Source organism: Scyliorhinus torazame, chromosome 5, assembly GCF_047496885.1.
Source record: "Scyliorhinus torazame isolate Kashiwa2021f chromosome 5, sScyTor2.1, whole genome shotgun sequence".
Classification (NCBI taxonomy): Eukaryota; Metazoa; Chordata; class Chondrichthyes; order Carcharhiniformes; family Scyliorhinidae; genus Scyliorhinus; species Scyliorhinus torazame.
The window spans coordinates 307,099,863-307,122,733 of NC_092711.1; the positions used below are offsets into that span (position 1 = coordinate 307,099,863).

Sequence of the window (22,871 nt, forward strand, 5' to 3'; positions counted from 1 at the left end):
CGGGAAGATCCTGAAGTCATGAAAAGAGTTTTATAAATCCAAGTATTGATGTTTTAATTATTTTAAATATTCCGTTTACAACAGATGCCACTTATACCCAATCCTTCCTCCAAAATAACAGTGGCCTTACAAAGTAAAAGTGGCTTTAGCAAATCAGATTTGTTATTTCTAACCCCTCTGCCTTGGAATTCTCTTCACCTTCAAATAAAATGTCTCCTTCAAAATTATTTTTTTAAATGTTATTTTGTTTGCGGTGGAGGTCTCACAGTTAGGTATTAGCCTTTGTTTGGAGGGTTGCACCAGCTTTTCTGAGTCACAGTGATAAATGTAGTTAATTCCTGTTTCCAGGAAATTGCCCCAGGTTCGGAACAAAACTGCTTGGGCCAGACATGCAGTTGGATCAAGATTCCCGAAATAACCTATAAAACAAGCAATTCCAGAATGTGTGTGCACCAGCCTGCACATTCATGGGACAATTCAATCAAACTAGAATGACGAGGAAGCACCCATAGGTAATTACCCCAAAATGATTAAACGTGCTGCTGTTTCCAGGTCATGTGCGGTAACAGGCTGTCCATATTCAACATGTTCAGCTTACAAATTAAATAAGTCTAGGGGACATTATGTTTGGATCAGGATTGTCCTTTTAACTGATACAGTAGACAAGGAAATAGGAAGTGCTTTGGACCATTGAATTTGCCTTTGCATCCCTCTATCAGCAGCGCACTAAGTTTGCAGTCTTTTATTTCATTGACAAACTTCATTCGGACTTGTAGAATGTTAAACGGCTCTGTGCGCTTCTCTAGTTCCACTTTCGCATCTTCAGACGTGGAGCCAGCTTTGTTGGAGCGAAACATCAGGAACTAAATATCACTTGGAAATGTGCAGAGCATACACAGAATTCAAAGGGTTAACTTCGGAAGCGACAAGGAAATTTTGATTTGTCACTGTACATAATAATAATCTTTATTAGTGTCACAAGTAGGCTTACATTAACACTGCAATGAAGTTACTGTGAAAAGCCCCTAGTCACCACGCTCCGGTGCCTGTTCGGGTACACGGAGGGAGAATTCAGAATGTCCAAATTACCTAACAGCAGGTATTTGTGGGAGGAAACCGGATCACCCGGAGGAAACCCACACAGGGACGGGGAGAACGTGCAGACTCCCCACAGGCAGTGACCCAAGCCGGGAATCAAACCTGAGACCCTGGCGCTGTGAAGCCACAGTGCTAACCACTGTGCTACCGTGCCACATTCATTGTGAGATAAATTGAGAACTAAGAAAAGTACAGCACAGGAACAGGCTCTTCGGCCCTCCAAGCCTGCGCCGACCATGGTGCCCGTCTAAACTAAAATCTTCTACACTTCCGGGGTCCATATCCCTCTATTCCCATTCTATTCATGTATTTGTCAAGATGCCCCTTAAATGTCACTATCATCCCTGCTTCTACCACCTCCCCCGGCAGCTAGTTCCAGGCACCCATTACCCTCTGTGTAAAAGACTTGCCTCGTACATCTCCTCTAAACCTTGCCCCTCGCACCTTAAACCTATGCCCCCTTGTAATTGACCCCTCTACCCTGGGAAAAAGCCTCTGACTATCCACTCTGTCTATGCCCCTCGTAATTTTGAAGACCTCTATCAGGTCGCCCCTCAACCTCCGTCGTTCCAGTGAGAACAAACCGAGTTTATTCAACCTCTCCTCATGACTTGCTTCTATTAGAAGTAAAGCTCGACTCTGGGAGTCGCTGAGAGCAGATAGTCCTCCCATTTCACTTTTCCAATGTTCATGTTTATTTAATCTCCACTAATTTTGCCCTGGAAGTCTGCCACAATGATAGGCATCCTCTTATTCATAGTTCATTCATTTTTCTCTGGTAACTTGCCAGTTGGATTATTCTCCTACTTGGCTCTCTGGAAATCTATCCAAATGAGCTATTCCACTACTTATTATTAATATGCAGCAGTAATCCCCAAGTACATTTTCGTACTTTTTGATCATTTAACCATACAACATGGAACAGAAAAAGTCACATATAAAGGTCAAAGTTTACATTATATTATGTTACACTATGGAAAGTAACAATGCTTGGCATTCTGATTCAGGACTTTTACTTCACTTAATTGCTTTTATCTCCCTGTTCTCTCTCCCAATTGATCACAGGTTTAGATCCCTTCAATGGACAATGTATGCAATTATCAATAGATTTTCAATAAATCAAAACTGCTCATGGATAAATCTGAGCATAATGTAAAAATTATAAACATATAGTACTCTTTGCAAAGCATTTTTCCCATTGGGCCAGCATGAGTTGAACAAGCTGCCTCCCACCCAACTTCATCCTATTGGCGTAATCAATTTCCTTCTCCTCCATGGGTAGAATTTTCAGGATTGCGAGCGCCGAGACTCGGTGCATAACACCGACTCTCAGGATCCCACGGGCATTGAATGCTCAATTGAGCTTTGATTAGCAATGGGTGGGACTTCTGTCCGCCCTCGGGAGGAAATCCCACCTTGGAAAGCTGTCCGCCAATCCGATTGGCTGACAGTTCCCCAACCCCTCCAAGCATAGCGCTGCAGTGGTCAAATGAAGTACTGCAGCGTTCAGCTGGAACAACGTTCCCAAGGTGTGTCCTGGTGGTCCCAGGGGTGGGTTGGTCGGGAATTCCCCAGAGGTTCATGCCTGTGCCCATGGATTCAAATACTGCGTGAGTGTGGGATGCCGTCAGGACGCGCGCACAACATCATTGCATGCTATTTTACCTGCTTCCGGGAGGTCAAGGGCACGTCTACTAAAACTTTGCCCCATACTTTCCCCTTAAATACATCTATGCTGTTCTCCTTAATTATTCCTTGTGGCAGTGAGTTCCACATTCTAGACACCCTCTTGGTCAAGTATATTTATGACCTATCCCCTGTAAATGGAAACTTGAAGGCAATTAAGTGGACACATGAAGGAGTATTTAGGGAAGATGTAAACTATTGGGTAGTTAGGCTAAGGGTAGGGGATGGTGAGTGATAGGGGTGACCACCACATACCAATAAATAGGAAAGCCTTGTTGCTGTAGTTCCAGATGACCTCAGGCTACTTTCCCCTTCAAGGAGATCTGACAGGTGGTGATTTAGCCTGAGGATCACCTCACCTCAGGTGAGGGGCAAGATTGAGAAGGTGGGCATTCATGAATAACCTCAGCCAGTACGGGAATTGAACCTGCGCTGTTGCTCTGCATCACATGCCAGCTATCCAGCCAAGTGAACTAAACCAGCCGTCTACTGGCAAATAGCAGCTGATGATGCATTCCCATCTATCCTATCAAACCCCCGCATAATTTTCAAGACTTTTATCATGTCGTCTCTCGGTCTCTTTTCATGAGAAATGAATCCCAACCTATTCATTCTTTCCTGATCATTGCACCCTGCTGGTATTGTCCTTGTTAATAAATCTTTCTGCAATTCCTCTGAGCTTTCTATTCCCATGTCATAATATAGAGACCAGACCAATCATAGAACATAGAATTTACAGTGCAGAAGGAGGCCATTCGGCCATTCAAGCCTGCACCGGCTCTTGGAAAGAGCACCCCACTTAAGCCCACGCCTCCACCCTATCCCCGTAACCCAGTAACCCCACCTCACCTTTTTGGATACTAAAGGCATTTGTCATGGCCTATCCTCCTAACAGCACATCTTTGGACTGTGGGAGGAAACCCGGAGCACCCGGAGGAAACCCACGCAGACACGGGGAGAACGTGCAGACTCCGCACAGACAGTGACCCAAGCCGGGAATCAAACCCAGGACCCTAGAGCTGTGAAGCAACTGTGCTAACCATTGTGCTACCATGCTGCCCTGGGATCCTTTGTGACAATGTACAAGAGTTGAAAATAATAAAGACAAATATGGAGCCTTGGTTCAATGGAGCCTAAATTGAACCAAGTTCATGGATGAAAGCCCACACCAATCCAATAAAATCAATCTTCTCACCATCAGCAATATGCAAAATCAATCTCTTCTATCTTCCTCTTTACAGTTACAAAATAAAATAAAATACGCATTGGAATGCGTAGCACTCCAATTGTCGTCTCCATTTTTGGATACTCGCCAGAAAATAAACACCTCTACGGTAGCACAGCGGTTAGCACTGTTGCTTCACAGCGCCAGGGTCCCAGGTTAGATTCCTAGCTTGGGTCACTGTCTGTGTGGGGTCTGCACGTTCTCCTGTGTCTGCGTGGGTTTCCTCCAGGTGCTCCACTTTCCTCCCACAAGTCCCGAAAGACGTGCTTGTTAGGTGAACGGTCTGAATTCTTTGTGTACCCGAACAGGCGCCGGAGTGTGGCGACTAGGGGATTTTCGCAGTAACGTCATTGCGGTGTTAATGTAAGCCTCCTATGCCAATACTAAGGATTTTTTTTTTGCACTTAGTATGGCTTTATTAACCTGCACTTTTAAAATGTAGTGGCTCTGCCGCGTTGGAACTCAATGTAGGCTTCCCATGAGGAGAGAACAAAATGTTGAGCAAATCACAATCAGCAGATCACAGGAGATGATGGAATGCAAATCATGAGCTAACCAGTTTTCTCTTTGAACAGTGAGCAATAGTGGGGGTGTGGGGAAGAGATCATAGGAACCTGGGGACAGGAGGTGGCCACTGAGTCACTCAATTCTGTTCCTCCATTCAATGGGATCGTAGATAATCTGCGATCTAACTCCATCGGCTTGCCTTTGCCGTATAATCGCTTAATCCCTTTGAGTAGTAAAAGTCTATCGATTTCAGATTTAGATTTAACAATTGTGAGAGCTTCGCCTGTGAAGTGGAGTTCCAAATTCTTAATCAAAAGAAAATTAAATTAAGAGCACTGGGCCAACCTTGCCAATAAACGGAAATGCTACTGAGAGGCAGCATTACTGCTACATAATACATTACTCTGTAACCTGAAAAGACAACTCAGATCTCAAAGGATTGTTAACTTGAAATGTCGCAAGATTGCCTTCCAAGCAGTAAAAGCCTTCTCTAGGCTGGGGGCACAACCTTTTGCTTGCAAAACAGGGAAACAAAGTTAACGTAATTACACATCCCTTTAGAATCCCAATTGTATCCTATCTCATCACGGAGCCTCTGTGGACTTTGCCCTTAATTAACTAAAAATTGAGACAAATGCAAATCAAGGTCCCCCATCTTCGCAAAGACCTGTCACGTTGATCACACACCACAACTGGGCATAATTAATTACAGGCTTTCATGAACGGAGTTTTATTTTGTAACTGCAGAGCGGAAGATAGAAGTGATTGATTTTGCATATTGCTGATGGTGAGAAGATTGATTTTATTGGATTGGTGTGGGTTTACTTCAATGAACTTGGTTCAATTTAGGCTCCATTGAACCAAGGCTCCTTATTTATCTCTATTATTTTCAACTTTTGTACATTGTCACAAAGGATCCCAGGAGGTGAGTGCTGGAGGCCCCCCATTTGTCTTACTTTACGCTGCCGCTCCAATCAAGGACCATTGGAGGCTGAAGATCTGTGATTGCTGCAGCTGAAACGGAAGGTATCAGGTTCCTTCCATTTGGTCCAGTAAGAGGTTAGATGGCAGTTTGTGAGAACCATTAAAGTCGGTGGTGGGAGTCTGGGTCGCGGTGGGGGTCCAGGGTGAACAGGAGAACAGGCACCCGTCTGGGTTCTTTCCATTGAAGTTTATAGTTAGTGGTGAGATTCCCATGCATCTGCCCATAGACAGCTCTTCCTCAATGGATAGGTGCCTTCCCCAGCCCTCTTCTGTCTGCCAGAAATAGCCAAAGGTTTTTGGAGCCAAAGTTCCCAATGAGGGGAGTTAAGAGAATTCTGCCACCCTATTAGAAATTCATGTGGAATAAGACAGAAATTTATTTAGACTTTGATCATTTCTCTTCAAACTTGTACTCAGTATAGAATTAATGAAGGATAGAATCCGTACAGTGCAGAAGTAGACCATTCGGCCCATCGAGTCTGCTCCGAAAGAGCACCCTACCTAGGCCCAATCGCCCCGCCTTACCCCCATCTAACCTTTGGACACTAAGGGGCAATTTAGCAGGGTCAATTTACCTAACCTGCATCCTCAGACAGCAGAGCGCAACTAATCTCACTGCCCCATCCTCCTTCATCAGCCTTTATTCATTAACTGCTGCTTTTTTTCTATACCATCTGGATGTAGCTTTGAGGAGACGCAGGGGGAACAGTTGACAGGCGAGTTAGTTCTTGCTGCCCTCAGGTGTCTCTGACTGACCTTGACTGTGGCAGTGCAAAGAAGAGCTGGCTTACCCGGGCCATCTGCGCTGGGAAATGTTGGAGACATTCTGGAGAGATCGAACAACAACAACCTATATGCGTATTACACCTTTGATATAATAATGTCCTAAGGTGCTCCACAAGGGCATTACAAAACAAAGTATGGCACTCACCACATCAGGAGACACGAGGTTAAACGACCACTCATTTGGTCAAAGGGATAGGTTTCAAGAAGTATCTTCAAGGAGTAAAGTGAGGTTGGGAGGTGGAAAGATGTAGGAAATGAACTCCAGGGATTGGCATCGAGCCAGCTGAAGGCACAGCCAGCAGTGGTGGAGCAGTAAAGTCAGAGATGCACAAAAGGTCAGAATTAGAGGAGCACAGATATCCCGGAAGATTGTGGGGCTGGAAGAGTTTACTGGAGGTAGGGCGAAGCAAGGACATGGAGGGATTTGAAAGCAAGGATGAAAATTTTAAAATCAAGACATTTCAAATTTTCAAAAATTATTTTTTTACGGGGTGTGGACATTGCTGACTAGGCCAAAGATTATTACCCATCCCTAGTTGTCCCGGAGAAAGAGGTGGTTTGCTACTTTCTTGAATTCTGCAGCCCCTATGGTGTAGGTACACCCATTGTGCTGTTAAGGAGGGATTTCCACGAGTTTAACCCAGCCAGAGTGAAGGAACAGGGATATATTCCCAAGGCAGGATGGTGAATGGCTTGGAGGGGAACTTCCAAGTGGTGGGGTTCCCAGGTGTCTGCTGCCCTTGTCCTTCTAGATGGCAGTGGTCATGGGTTTGCAAGGAGCTGTGTAAGGAACCTTGGTGAGTTCCTGTCATGCATCTTGTAGATGGTTCACAAGGCTACCACTATTCGTCGATGGTACAGCGAGTGAATGTTTGTGGAAGGGGTACCAATCAAGTGACCTGCTTTGTCCTGGATGGTGTTGAGCTCCTTGAATGTTGTTGGAGCTGCACTCATCCAGGCAAGTGGAAGATGGTCCATCACACTTTTAGGTATGGACATGCTTTGGAGCGTCAGAGTAAGAGTTATTCACCACAGGATTCATGGCCTCCAACCAGTTCTTGTAGCCACAGCTTTGATATGGCTTGCGAATATCAGTTTCTGGTCAATGGTATCCCCCAGGATGACGATAGTGGGGGATTCAGCGATGATTGGATCGACGGGACTTGTATTCACTGAAGTTCAAAAGAATGAGATGGGATCTAATTGAAACGTATAAAATTCTAACAGGGCTGGGCAGACTGGATGTAAGGATGATGTTTCCCCTTGTTTGAATCCCGGTCTTAGAAAATGGGGGAGGCCATTTACAACTGAGAGGAGGAGAGCATTTTCCACCACATCAGGTTGTGAAGGCCAAGTCACTGAAAGTATTCATGAAAGAAACAAATATATTTCTAGACTCTAAAGGCATCAAGCAGTATGGGGAGTTTTCAGGAATATGCCGTTGTGATAAGAGGACCAGCCATGACCACATTGAATGGCAGAGCAGGCTCGAAGGGCCGAATGGCCTCGTCCTGCTCCTATTTCCTATGTTTTTATGTTTCTGTGGAACAAATAGGAGAATAAATGGAAATCAGTCGCCAAAACTGCAAAGGGATTACAGTAAAAAAAGATTAGAGGTAGTTATGCAGAATGGCAGATGACGGGATCTGGTACCCAACAATCAATGCTAGGACCACTGTTATTCACCAATTAGATAGACAATTTGGATTTAGGAATTGGAAGTACAATTTCAAAATTTGAAAGCACCAGTAAATAAGGTCATAAAAAACAGCAAGTCAAGCACAAGGGGTTCATTTCTCAAGGGATAGAATTAGAATTGAAAAGCAGTCTGGTTATGCTAACTCTGTATGGACCATTGATTAGACCACACATGGGGCTGCATTTTATGCTGCTCGCTGGCAGGTGTGACGGCAGATGGCGTGTATGTAAAATCCAGTGGGTGGATCTCCTGCTGTCTACCCCTGACCTGCCTGAAATCTTACAGGGACTGGGGGAAGTGTTGGGCACCGTGGCCACTCTTGGCCTATTGAGTGAGGCCCAGATGGCCAATTAATGGCCACTTGAGGCTCTCACCCCACTCCTACAGGAGTTTTATTCAGAACTCTGGAATCCCGGCGGCTTAAGCTGCGTGAGCTGGTGTCAAGCAATGGAGGGTGGGGGGGGGGGGGGGGGGGGGGGGTGTCCTCCTTTATGGGTTCCCTGGGCCCATCAGAGGTACTCTTCCCCCCACTCTCCCCGATGGGTGGGGGTAAACATAATGCCCTACAAAATACAGCCCGTGGAGGGGTGTGAATATTTCTGATTTCATGTTATAAAAAGGATACAAAGGCAATTAAGAAGACAGAAAAACATGACGTAGCATGAAAGGAAGCTATTTTTCCCACCATGCCTAGCTGTGTCAGCTCTGTGAAAGAGTTGTCCAATTAGTCCCACTCTCTTTCCCCATTGCCCTGTCAATGTTTCCTTTCAAGTATGTATCCAATTTCCTTTTGAATCTTACTGTAGAATCTTCTTCCATTACCCTTTCAGGCAGCGCATTCCAGAGCACCAGAACTGACTGCATAAATTTCTTCTTATTCATTTCTGACTCTTTCGCCAATTATCTTGTATGATATGCGGAATTGAGCTCACAGCTCCTTGTTAAGGATTATATCCTCTCAAAGTGCTGAGGCAGGTTCTAATTTGCTCTTGTGGTTTTGGCAAAGCATAGGCCTTAATTATTCTGTCCTGCACGTGTCCCATTTCCCTTCTTAACTCTGCTTTCCTTTTTGATTCTCTCCACACCACGATCACTTGACCCTCTTCCGTCCCGCCCAATCCTTTCCTCTTTATTTTTCCACCCGTTGCTCTGTAATGTCTTCCTCCGCTGCGTGATTTTCCTTCAGGAAAACCCGTTCTGGTCTGATTCTCTTTCATTATTGCTGGGGAAATCTCCGCATGTAACTGAAATGGCGCTGGGTCAATAGCAGCTCAATCTCTCCAACTTCTTTCGCTGTACAGCGTCAGACATAATCAGGAAAGAAAAGGTTCTTTTATTGTAACCTTGCAAAGTAAAATGGCCTGGAAACTCAGGAGCGCGTGTGGTGACGCAGAGGAGCACAAGACCCTTCTTTGTTGCAGGTTATCCCCAGAATTGGGTTCCATATGCGCAGAACAACAAGAGGGCTGGCTGCTTCAGGAGAAGGGACTTCAAGCATGCACTGGGCCCGCGATTTGTGTATCCAAACTGACAATAGTTTGGGAGTGGATAAAAATGCCTCGGGTTTTTACCCAGTATGGCAGAGGGCTGTGCATTTGCTTACCGCTCTCCATTTTAGGGGTTTCAGTTTCTGTGCAGTTCTGGGGGGTTTTCAGTTTCAAGGGCAATAACTTTTTACCGACTAACGTGTCTCCAAATAAATCATCCAGTCGCATTTTCGGTCCTTTAACAGTATCAAACGATTTCAAGAGGGATATTTAAGCTTAACGGATTAATTAAAAAGTTCCCCGTCATCCAATATATATTGACCAGTGTGAACAAGCTGAGGTTTCCTTGACTCTGCTTCGGAAGCTCTCAAATTTGTTCCACAGCTTGTCGTAAAGCGCAAATGGCTTTCGAGGCAAAGGAAGAATATAAAAGGATTGAAGAGGGGATTGGGGGTGCAGTGGTGTGCTCCAGTTGAAGAGTTAGCACCAGCACTGCTGCAATGGGCCAAATGGCCTTCTTCTGTGCTGTAATTGCTACGATCCTAGAAAAGCCCAAGGGGCGGCGATCCGGGAGGTGCGGCAGAAGGCCTCGGAGAATGGGGACGAGATCTTGGGCCTAGTGGTGATGGTAGAGGCGCACGAGGCGCTGCATAAGAAACAGCAGGAGAAGTTCGAGGACATGGAGAATCGGTCGAGGAGGAAGAACCTGCGGATTCTGAGTCTCCCGGAGGGAGTGGAGGGGTTGGATGCTGAAGCATACGTGGTCACGATGCTGAACACGTTGATGGGCGCGGGTGCCTTCCCGAGGCCCCTGGAGCTGGATGTGGCCCACCGAGTCCTGGCGAGGACGCCCAAGACTAACGAGCCACCGCGGGTGGTATAGGTGCGGTTCCACCGCTTGGTGGGCAGGGTGTGTGTCCTAAGATGGGCAAAAAAGGAACGGAGCAGCAGGTGGGAGAATGCAGACGTCCATATATACCAAGACTGGGCACGGAGGTGGCCAAGAAGAGGGCTGGGTACAATTGGGCTAAGGCGGTTCTGCATAGGAAGGGGGTGCATTTCGGGATGCTGCAGCCGGCGCGACTGTGGGTCATGTTTAAGGACCGGCACCATTACTTTGAGGCACCGGAGGAGGCGTGGACCTTTATTCAGGCTGAAACGTTGGACACGGACTGAGGGTCGGTTGGGAGGGGAGGTCGCGGGGGGGCTACTGTGAGATGTTGGGGGGATGTTCTGTTCTGTTCTGTACTGTTTCCTTGGGTGCTGGGTGAGGAAAGGTGAAATGGTTCGAAGTAGGGGGTTTTGTGAGAGTGTGGGCGTCGGTGGTTGGAAAGACAGGCCCCCGTTGGGGGGAGGGGAGATGGGAGGCCCGAGGTGGGGGAGCTGGGATTAGGCTGCAAAAGGGAGCTGCGCCAGAGATGGCGGGGCCGGTTTGATGGAAAGCGCTTTTTCCCGCGCTAGGGAAGGAAGGGGGCGGGGCCGGGGGAAGGGCGGTGTTGGAGTGGAGCGCCCGCTGATGGACAGGGGGGGAGACTACCACACTGGGGGGGGTCGATAGAGTGGCCGGGGTCAGCTGATTTACGGGAGTGCTATGGGGGGAGTAACGCAGCTAGGGGGGGACCCAGCTGGGGGGAAGGGGGGGGAAAGAGGGGGAACTGGGTTGCTGCTGCATTGGCCAAAGGGGAGCTGGAGCTCAGAGAGAGAGTCGGGGCGGGGGTCTGCCGCTGGGGGGAATGGAGAGTGCGGGAGGTGCGGGCAGGTGGCTGGCCTAGAAAAGGGGATGGCTAATTGGCAGGGGGCGGGGGGGGGGGGGGGGGTGAAGCCCCCTGATCCGGCTGATAACTTGGAATGTGAGAGGCCTGAACGGGCCGGTCAAGAGGGCCCGTGTGTTCGCGCACCTGAAGGGACTGAAGGCAGATGTGGTTATGCTCCAGGAGATGCATTTGGGGGTGGCAGATCAGGTTAGGCTGAGAAAGGGGTGAGTAGGGCAGGTTTTCCATTCGGGGTTGGACGCAAAGAATTGAGGGGTGGCGATTTTGTTGGGGAAGTGGGTGTCATTTGAGGCGCTTAACATCATGGCAGACAATAGAGGTAGGTATGTGATGGTGAGTGGTAAGCTGCAGGGGGTGCGGGTGGCATTAGTGAATGTGTATGCCCCGAATTGGGACGATGCCGGATTTATGCGGCGCATGTTGGGCCGGATTCTGGACCTGGAGGCAGGGAGATTGATAATGGGGGGGGGGGGGGGGACTTTAACACGGTACTGGATCCAGCATTGGACCGCTCCAGGTCCAGGATGGGTAAGAGGCCGGCGGCGGCCAAGGTGCTGAGGGGGTTTATGGACCAGATGGGTGGGGTGGACCCATGGAGGTTTGTCAAGCCGGGGGCCAGGGAATTTTCTTTTTTTTCCTACGTCCATAAAACCTACTCCCGGATAGACTTCTTCGTTATGAGCAGGGCACTAATCCTGAGGGTGGAGGACACGGAGTATTCGGCCATAGCCATCTCAGACCATGCCCCGCAGTGGGTGGAGCTGGAGCTAGGGGAGGAGAGGGACCAGCGCCCGCTGTGGTGCTTGGATGTGGGCTTGCTGGCGGGTGAGGAGGTGAGCGGGCGGATCCGGGGGTGCATTGAAAGCTATCCAGAGGCTAACAATAATGGGGAGGTGCAGGTGGGGGAGGTCTGGGTGGCGCTGGAGGCGGTGATTAGGGGAGAGCTAATCTCCACTAGGGCCCACAAGGAGAGGAAGGAGAGGAGAGAGAGGGAGAGATTGGTGGGGGAGATTTTAAGGGTGGATAGGAGGTATGCAGAGGTCCCCGACGAGGGACTACTCAAGGAGCGACGAAGCCTCCAGGCCGAGTTCGACCTGTTGACCACCAAGAAGGCAGAGGTGCAGTGGAGGAAAGCGCAAGGGGCGGTGTATGAGTATGGGGAGAAGGCTAGCCGGATGTTGGCACACCAGCATCGGAAGCGGGAGGCAGCGAGGGAGATTGGGGGAGTTAGGGATAACGGGAGGAACACGGTGCAGAGTGCGGTGGCAATAAATGGGGTATTTAGAGACTTTTATGAGGGGCTGTATAGGCCTGAGCCCCCGATGGAGGAGGGGGGATGCGTCGATTTTTGGATCGGCTGAGGTTCCCGAGGGTGGAGGAGCTTCCACTGAAGAGGGCGGAAAGGAGTTTTCGGTACCTGGGGATCCAGGTGGCCAGGAGCTGGGGGGCCCCACACAAGCTCAACTTGACGCGACTGGTGGAGCAGATGGAGGAGGAGTTTAAAAGGTGGGATATGTTGACACTGTCGTTGGCGGGTAGGGTGCAGTCGGTGAAAATCACGGTGCTCCCAAGGTTCCTTTTTGTATTCCAGTGCCTCCCAATCCTGATCCCTAAGGCCTTTTTTAAGCGGGTCAGCAGAAGCATCATGGGATTCGTGTGGGCGAAAAAGACTCCGAAGGTGAGATGGGTGTTTCTGGAATGGAGTTGGGACAGAGGAGGATTAGCATTGCCTAATCTCTGTGGGTACTACTGGGCTGCCAATGTGGCGATGATACGCAAGTGGGTAATGGAGGGGGAGGGGGCGGCGTGGAAGAGGCTGGAGATGGCATCCTGTGCAGGCACGAGTCTGAGGGCACTGGTGACAGCACCGCTGTCGCTCCCGCCGACAAGGTACACCATGAGTCTGGTGGTGGCGGCGACTCTGAAAATTTGGCGGCAGTGGAGACGCCACAGGGTAGAGGCTTCGGTTTGGTCCCCGATCCGAGAGAACCATCGGTTTGTCCGGGGGAGAATGGATGGAGGGTTCCTGAGCTGGCACAGGGCAGGAATTAGAAGGATGGGGTACCTGTTTATCGATGGGACGTTTGCGATCCTTGGGGCGCTGGAGGAAAAAATTGGGCTTCCTCCCGGAAATGCCTTCAAGTACATGCAGGTCAGGGCGTTTGTAAGACGGCAGGTGAGGGAGTTCCCGCTGCTTCCAGCACGTAGGATCCAGGATAGGGTGCTCTCGGGGGTGTGGGTTGGAGGGGGCAGGGTCTCGGCGATCTACCAGGAGATGCAGGAGGAGGAGGAGACCCGGTGGAGGAGCTAAGGGGTAAATGGGAGGAGGAGCTTGGGGAGGAGATAGACGAGGTACGCCTGGGTAGGGTTAATTCTTCCTCCTCTTGCGCCAGGCTTAGCCTGATACAATTTAAGGTTCTTCACAGAGTGCATATGACAGAGGTGAGGCTGAGCAGGTTCTTTGGGGTGGAAGACAGGTGTGTGAGGTGCTCGGGGAGCCCAGCAAATCACGCCCATATGTTTTGGGCGTGCCCGGCGCTGGATGGGTTCTGGAGGGGTATTGCGAGGACGATGTCTAAGGTGGTGAACACCCGGGTCAAGCTGAACTGGGGGTTAGCACTATTTGGGGTATCGGATGAGCCGGGAGTGCAGGAGGCGAAAGTGGCCGGTATTCTGGCCTTTGCGTCCCTGGTAGCCCGGCGGAGGATTCTGCTACAGTGGAAAGATGCGAGGTCCCCGAGCGTGGAAGCCTGGATCAGCGACATGGCAGGATTCATTAAATTGGAGAGGGTAAAATTTGCCTTGAGAGGGTCTGTGCGAGGGTTCTTCAGGCGGTGGCAACCATTCCTAGACTTTCTAGCGGAGCGTTAGGAGGTAGTCAGCAGCAGCAGCAACCCAGAGGGGGGGAGTGGGGGGGGGGGGTGCAGGAGGAGGGGGAGGGTGCACTTTCTGTTTACTACTGTGTTTATTATTGCTTAATGGGGGGTTTGTATATTGGGGGAATTTGTGATGTAGTTGTAAGATGTTTATTTATGTGTTCTTTGATTTTCTTTTTTCTGTAGGGGGGGGGGGTTGTTGAAAATATGTAAAAATTTGAATAAAAATATTTATTAAAAAAAAACGAGGGAAGAAGTGACAGATGGGCTGGAATTCTGTGTCGTCTGTTCGCTGCCGGCCGGATTCTCTGCTGCCGGCCATGATGTCAGCCTGTCATTAGACCCACTTTCAACACGCAGGCAGGTGCCAATTCCATTTGGAGCATTTGATAGGTGCCTAGCAATATGTGCCCCTGAGATCTTGTGTTCTGGCGCCTGGCCACTAACATGGAATAAACAATGAGAAAAAATGTTTTATTCCAACGCAACGGTATAATTGAAAGCAGCATTTTTGTTTTTCTCTTTAGGTTCTTGTCTTTTGTGAAGAATGAACTTGCAATAAGTTACTTTTTTTTTGCTGGGGGGGGGTGGGGGGAGGTGGTGCGTAAACTGAGCTAATTAAGAATTGGGTCCAAGTCACTTCCTCCTAATCCTGTTTGCCACTCTAATTCCCTCTTCCTCATTTTATTTTCCCGCTTTGACGCATTACCTCTTTTCTTCATATTTTTACAGGATCAACGTTCATTGCTCTTAAGTTTTGACTTTCCATTTCAAATTACATGCCTCCTTTGTATCCAGATGTTCACTATTTCTTGCTCATTTCCTAAATGTCGTTAAAAGTGTTGAGCGGTTGATCGGATAAACATGACACACACAGACGAGCCAAAAACGAGAGAACCTAAATGTAAGATATTTATCAATAAATTCAATAAGGAGAAACTGCTTCAGTGAGAGAATGATTAGAATGTCGGGCTGGATTCTCGGTCGGCGGGATCCTCCTCTTCGTCGGCAGTGCACTCACACCCGAGGATTTCCCGGCAGCGTCGGGGTGCCCACGAGAAGAAACCCCATTGGCCGGCTGCCGGAACGGAGGATCCCGCTGCCGCGGGGGGTGCGTCGCACCAGAAAACGGGCGAAATTCTCCGTTATCGGCGGAAAGTCCGCCGATCGGCGCAAAAAACGGCGCAAATCCCACTTGCGTCACGTCATAAAATGGGACGATAGTCTCCGGCCCGAAATGGGCTAGCAGCGACGTAACGGGATCCGCGCTTGCGCAGTGGTTCACGCGGTGCAGCGTCATACGCGCTGCTTGGCGTGACGGCTCATAAGGCCGCGCAGTTCCCCCTACCCGACCGGAACACCCGACCGCAACACCCGACTGGATGGCTGGCCGTCGCTCAGCCCCGAGGTTCGAGTCACGCGATGTGGAGGCGTTCCTGGACGCGGTGGAGCAGAGGAGGGACGCCCTGTATCCCGGGCACGGCCGCAGAGTTGCCCCACGCCACAGCCGGCGTCTGTGGAGGGAAGTGGCAGAGGCCGTCACCGCTGTGGCCCTGACACCACGGACAGGCACCCAGTGCCACAAGAAGGTGAACGACCTCGTCAGAGCAGGCAGAGTGAGCCTCCCCCATATCCCCCCTCCCCATATCCCCCTCCCCCATATCCCCCATATCCCCCCTCCCCCATATCCCCCCTCCCCCATATCCCCCTCCCCCATATCCCCCCCTCCCCCATATCCCCCCCTCCCCCATATCCCCCCCTCCCCCATATCCCCCATATCCCCCCTCCCCCATATCCCCCCTCCCCCATATCCCCCATCCCCCATATCCCCCATATCCCCCCTCCCCCATATCCCCCCTCCCCATATCCCCCATATCCCCCCTCCCCCATACCCCCAAGTGAATCCAGCCCTAACCTTAACCTCTGCAATGCACGCGCAACCGATGGCGTGCATTCATATACCTGCCTAACACTGTTGCCTTTTACCCCTGCCACCACCACCCCCCCCCCCCCACAGGAGAAGCGCGCACACAACAATAGGGAGCATGTGAGGACTGGAGGAGGGCCTGCTGATGAGAGGCCACTGACCGTACACGAGGAAAGGGCCCTGGAACTGGCTGGCGGACCTGAGGACCGGGAGGTTACTGATGCAGAGGTCGGGGGCCCACGAGCAAGTGAGCCACCAACAGCCCGTCCCCATATCCCCCCTCCCCTATATCCCCCTCCCCCGTATCACCTGATCACTGCCTGATGTCTAACCATGCATGCTTCATTGTGTATCGCAGGACCAAACGTCCAGGCACCCATCCCCGCAGATGCACACCGCCCGCAGGATGCCCCTCGGAGACCACAGGAGACGGAGAGACCCGCACCCTCCAGCATGCGACGCCCGCAGGATGCCCCTCGGAGACCACGGAGACGGAGAGACCCGGACCCTCCAGCATGCGACGCCCGCAGGATGCCCCTCGCACGCCACGGGAGACGGAGAGACCCGGACCCTCCAGCATGCGACGCCCGCAGGATGCCCCTCGGAGACCACGGGAGACGGAGAGACCCGGACCCTCCAGCATGCGACGCCCGCAGGATGCCCCTCGGAGACCACGGGAGACGGAGAGACCCGGACCCTCCAGCATGCGACGCCCGCAGGATGCCCCTCGCACACCACGGGAGACGGAGAGACCTGGAGCAACAGGGAGACGACACCCCCGTCACGTGCGGGAGCGACCACTCAGCGATGAGGGGGGCAGCCACAGGCCCCCGTCACATCCGAGCCAGGACACCACTACCCAGGACACCACTATCCAGGACACCCCTACCCGGGACACCACTACCCGGGACACCCCTACCCGGGACAGCACTACCCGGGACAGCACTACCCGGGACAGCACTACCCGGGACAGCACTACCCGGGACAGCACTACCCGGGACAGCACTACCCGGGACAGCACTACCCGGGACAGCACTACCCGGGACAGCACTAGCTGGGACACCCCTACCCGGGAAGACGAAATACCGGACAGTGACTCAGAGTGGATGGGTGGAGACGAACCCCCACCCCAAAGTGCCATGGAGTCAGAGTGGGACGAAGAGCACGACACAACGCCACTGCTGTCACCAACACCCTCCACCATCGCAGAAACACTCACCACGGTTGGGCACTTTAGTGATGAGGTGTCTGGTACACTCACTGGTGTGCACAACACAGCCGTCCCGGTACAGCAGGTGGAGGTAGGAGCAGCAGAGGGACCGGGCGGTCGGAGGGCAGCCCAGGCCAAGCGAACATCTGCCGCCCAGATGGATCCCGGGTTCCTGCAGTTACCACACCCACACATAGATGAACATCTGCCGCCCAGATGGATCCCGGGTTCCTGCAGTTACCACACCCACACATAGATCCGATGCAACCACCGACACGGAGACGAGCGAATAGGGTGACGGCTTGCGGCGGCTGCGGTCGCAGGTGGAGGAGTCCACCCGCGTCCAGGAGCTGGGAGTGGTCCCGGTCATGCGTGCCACCCAGGCTGACACCGCACGGGTGGCGTCCGCGGTGGAGGCAATGGGTGCGACGGTGTCAGACATGGGGAAGGGTTTGCGAGGCCTGGGGCCTTCCGTGCAGGCGGCGTCTGTGGCCCAGGAAATGGCTGCCCTCTCACAGGAGGCCATGAGCCAGTGCCAGCGCCAGATGGCAGAGGCGCTCAACGCCATAGCCCAGACTCAGCAGGCCATGGCCCAGTCTCAGCAGGCCATAGCCCAGTCTCTGCAGGCCATGGCCCAGTCTCTGCAGGCCATGGCCCAGTCTCAGCAGGCCATGGCCCAGTCTCAGCAGGCCATCGCTGAGGGCATCGGCGCCAGTGGCCATGTGCGAGCCGGCGTCGCACTGTCACAGACAGGGTTTGACAACCCCCTGGGCTCCATGGCTGCAAACCTGCAGACCCCTGTCGATACCAGCACGGGCCTCCAGGACTGGCAGCGCCAGATGTCGGGGGGGCGTCGGATGGCCAGTCCGTTCGCATCCCCCACCCATGTAGAGGCCTGGGGGCCATCGGGCACCCCGAGGGAGGAGGAGGTGGTGTGGTCCGTCCCGGCTCCCTCTGTAGGGGAGGTCCCGGTACACCGCGACACCTCGGACTCCCCCTCTTCCGTCCCAGGTGCATCGGGTGGGCAACGGGCAGGACAGGCTGGCAGCTCGCCATCCCAGTTACCCGGGCCGCAGCCTGGCCCATCTAGGCCAGGACGCCCCAGGAAACGGCCGCCAAAGGGATCCAGTGTCAGAGGGCAGGAATCACAGGAGTCCACCTCCAGTTCTGCTGTACCGTCTGGGGAACCACGTAGACGTAGTCAAAGGGCCCGTAAGGCCAAACAATTAGACACTGAGTAAGTTGGCACGGGTGCAGGGCACAGATGAGTTTTAGGGGCTAGGGCACGTGCATGAACTCCTTTGGTTATTAAAGTCAATGTTACACCTACCGAAGCTGCCTTTGTGCTCTGTCCAAAGTGTGCGGGCGTGTCATGTACGTTGAGCGCAAGTGTGTGTGTGAGGGGTGGTCTTACCTCAGCCCCAGGTGAGTCTGCCCCTTCCCCCTGGGCCGCCATCAACATCCCCCGGGCAGAGGACGGGACCGTGCGCTGCAGTGTCACAGCCGCATGCAGGGATGGTCCGGGTGGATGGTGGTACTGTGGCCATGGGTCAGACATAGTCCAACGATGTAGAGCCAGGAGCTCATCGCAGGGCGGGTTGTCATCATCCTCCATGGCCTGCGATAGACACGCGTCTACCCGCAACTGGGTGAGCCCGGCCCGTTGTGCCGCCGGTGGATCGGCAATTGCGGGGGGGGGGGGGTGATGTGCATGCGGGTGGGGTGTGTGGGGTTGGGGAGGGGGGTGAGGGTGCTGGGTGGGTGGATGGGTGGGGGGTGTGGGTGGTCGGCTGTTGCCATGGTGTGCGGTCTGTGGCCATACTACCCGATTCCTACGCCCATCTAGTCAGTGAAGCGGGCGGCTATCAGCCTGTCCCGTGCCCGCTGGGCCAGCCGGTAACCGTGGACAGCCACCCGCCTGTGTCTACCCCGTCTGCCCTGACCATTGCCCCCATCCCCCTCATCTGGGGAGGACTGTGCCTCTTCCTGCTGCTCCTCCACTCCGCCCTCCTCTGCCTGCGGCACATCGCCCCTCTGCTGGGCTATGTTGTGCAGGACGCAGCACACCACAATGATGCGGCCGACCCTATCTGACCGATACTGGAGGGCGCCCCCAGAGAGGTCCAGGCACCTGAAACGCATCTTCAGCACGCCAAAGCACCTCTCGATCACTCCCCTTGTCGCTACATGGGCATCATTGTAGCGGTTCTCTGCCTCATTGCGTGGCCTCCGTATAGGCGTCATCAGCCATGATCGCAATGGGTAGCCCCTGTAGCCCAGCAACCAGCCCCTCAGCCGGGGGTGGCGTCCCTCGTACATGCCGGGGATGGATGACCGCGACAACACGAATGAGTCGTGTACACTGCCTGGGTGACGGGCGCAGACGTGCAGGATCATCATGCGGTGGTCGCAGACCACCTGTACGTTCATCGAATAGGTCCCCTTCCTATTAGTGAACACGGCCCTGTTATCTGCAGGTGGCCGCACGGCGACGTGCATCCCATCGATCGCGCCCTGGACCATGGGGAACCCGGCAACGGCAGAGAAGCCCACGGCCCGGGCATCTTGGCTGGCCCGGTCCACGGGGAAGCGGATGTAGCGGTGCGCCATGGCATAAAGGGCATCTGTCACTGCCCGGATGCACCAGTGCACCGATGTCTGCGATATGCCGGACAGGTCCCCACTCGGTGCCTGGAATGACCCCGTTGCATAAAAGTTCAGGGCCACCGTAACCTTGACGGACACGGGGAGAGGGTGTCCCCCGCCAGTGCCACGCGGTGACAGGTGTGCCAGCAGGTGGCAGATGTGTGCCACGGTTTCCCGGCTCATCCGGAGTCTCCTCCTGCATTCCCGGTCCGTGAGGTCCTGGTATGACTGCCGGGGCCGGTACACACGGGGCGCCCTCGGGTGCCTCCGTTGCCGTGGGGCCGCGACGTCCTCCTCCCCCTCCTCGTCCTGTCGGTCAGGTGTCCCTGCAGCCTGGGCGGCTGCCGCCTGCCCCTCTGCGGCAGCCTGCGCCGCCTCTCTGGCACGCTCCTCCTCCTCCTCCTCCTCCTCCTCCTCCACATCCAGGGCAACATAGACATGAGCGGCTGCCACCACGGCGGCCAACATCGCTGGATGGTCTGAAAACATGACGGCCTGGTGGGGGGGGGGGGGGGAGGGGAACGACGACATGTCATCATTGCCCATATCCCCTCCTCCCCCCAGCCAGGTGGCATGGACCGCATGGGTCCAACTTTTGGAGGCTGGCACCTGGCCAGGTGGACCAACTCATTTGCCCTCCCATCACCCTCCTCGGCACGGACCCCCTCCAACCCCCAACCTCCACCCCAGCACGGACCCCCTCCCCAACATCCACCCCGGCACGGACCCCCTCCCCAACCTCCACCCAGGCACGGACCCCCTCCCCAACCTCCACACCGGCACGGACCCCCACCCCAACCTCCACCCCGGCACGGACACCCTCCCCAACCTCCACCCCGGCACGGACCACCCCAGCCCCCAACCTCCACCCCGGCACGGAACCCCTCCCCAACCTCCACCCCGGCACGGACCCCCTCCCCAACCTCCACCCCGGCACGGACCCCCTCCCCAACCTCCACCCCGGCACGGACCCCCTCCCCAACCTCCACCCCAGCACGGACCCCCCCCAGCCCCCAACCTCCACCCCGGCACGGACCCCCTCCCCAACCTCCACCCCGGCACGGACCCCCCCCCAACCCCCAACCTCCACCCCAGCACGGACCCCCTCCCCAACCTCCACACCGGCACGGACCCCCTCCCCAACCTCCACCCCGGCACGGACCCCCCCCAACCCCCAACCTCCACCCCAGCACGGACCCCCTCCCCAACCTCCACCCAGGCACGGACCCCCTCCCCAACCTCCACCCCGGCACGGACCCCCACCCCAACCTCCACCCCGGCACGGACACCCTCCCCAACCTCCACCCCGGCACGGACCCCCCCCAGCCCCCAACCTCCACCCCGGCACGGAACCCCTCCCCAACCTCCACCCCGGCACGGACCCCCTCCCCAACCTCCACCCCGGCACGGACCCCCTCCCCAACCTCCACCCCAGCACGGAACCCCTCCCCAACCTCCACCCCAGCACGGACCCCCCCCACCAACCTCCAACCCGGCACGGACCCCCTCCCCAACCTCCACCCCGGCACGGACCCCCTCCCCAACCTCCACCCCGGCACGGACCCCCTCCCCAACCTCCACCCCGGCACGGACCCCCTCCCCAACCTCCACCCCGGCACGGACCCCCTCCCCAACCTCCACCCCGGCACGGACCCCCTCCCCAACCTCCACCCCGGCACGGACCCCCTCCCCAACCTCCACCCCGGCACGGACCCCCCCCCCAACCCCCAACCTCCACCCCAGCACGGACCCCCTCCCCAACCTCCACCCCAGCACGGACCCCCCCCCCAACCTCCACCCCGGCACGGACCCCCTCCCCAACCTCCACCCCGGCACGGATCCCCTCCCCAACCTCCACCCCGGCACGGACCCCCTCCCCAACCTCCACCCCGGCACGGACCCCCTCCCCAACCTCCACCCCAGCACGGACCCCCCCCCCAACCCCCAACCTCCACCCCAGCACGGACCCCCTCCCGGCAGTCCCCCGGAGCCCAGCCTACTCTAATCACCCCCCCCCCCCCCCCGCCGTACACACACACACACACACACAAGCCGAGACACACCTCTCCTCACGCAATCAGACTGCGGCCACGCCATTTCCTGCCCAGAGCCAACCCCCCAGGCCGTCACTCACCTCCTCGCTGGTCGGCGTGAGCCTGGAGCACCGGGTCACGCCGATGAAAAGGATGTTTGATTCACGTCGACGTGAACGGTCATCACGTCGACGGGACTTCGGCCCATCCGGGAGGGAGAATATCGGCAGGCCGAAAATCGGCTGCCTTGCGCAGACCCGTGACATTCTCCGCGGCAGCGGCGCCATTAAGGCCCCGCCGACTTTTCTCCCTTCGGAGACTTCGGCGGGGGCGGGATTCACGGCGGCCAACGGCCATTCTCCGACCCGGCGGGGGGTCGGAGAATGACGCCCCGGGTGCGGTGGGACAGAGAATCCTGCCCATTGAACTCGCTTCCACATAAACTAGTTCAGAAAAATTGCCTAGATGCTTTCAAGAGGAAGCTATATTAATACATGAGAAAGGAACTGTAGGCTATGTTGATGGAACTAGATGATGTAGGGAGGAGGCTCATATGTGCCATAAAATTCTATGTAATTGAACTGTACCACGTTTGCCACAATTCCAAAGATAGTGCACTTAAAATAACAGAAAGATAACATCAAATGGGACAATGTTTGTCCATTCTATGCCCTCAACCAGGGTTTCAAACTAATCCAAACTCCAATACGTGGTGCCAGCTATGAGGTTATGTTCAACTCAAAACTGATACACAATATTACATTCTCCTAAAGTCCTGCTGGTAGCTCACAAAGTATCATGGAAATAGTCCACTTTAAGACGCAGCATTGTGTACAACAGACCGTGGATGTATGTTTCTTGTATCTAGGATCTATTAGGGGCTGGTTTAGCACACTGGGCTAAATCGCTGGCTTTTAAAGCAGACAAAGGCAGGC

The 22,871-nt window shown here is 54.2% G+C and overlaps 1 protein-coding gene across 2 annotated transcripts in view; it reads right to left on the reverse strand.

Annotated features, from left to right (window-relative positions):
* The window catches only part of LOC140421291 (mitogen-activated protein kinase kinase kinase kinase 4), a 404,363-nt gene that overhangs the window by 158,461 nt on the left and 223,031 nt on the right, over positions 1 to 22,871 (reverse strand). The window lies entirely within an intron of this gene.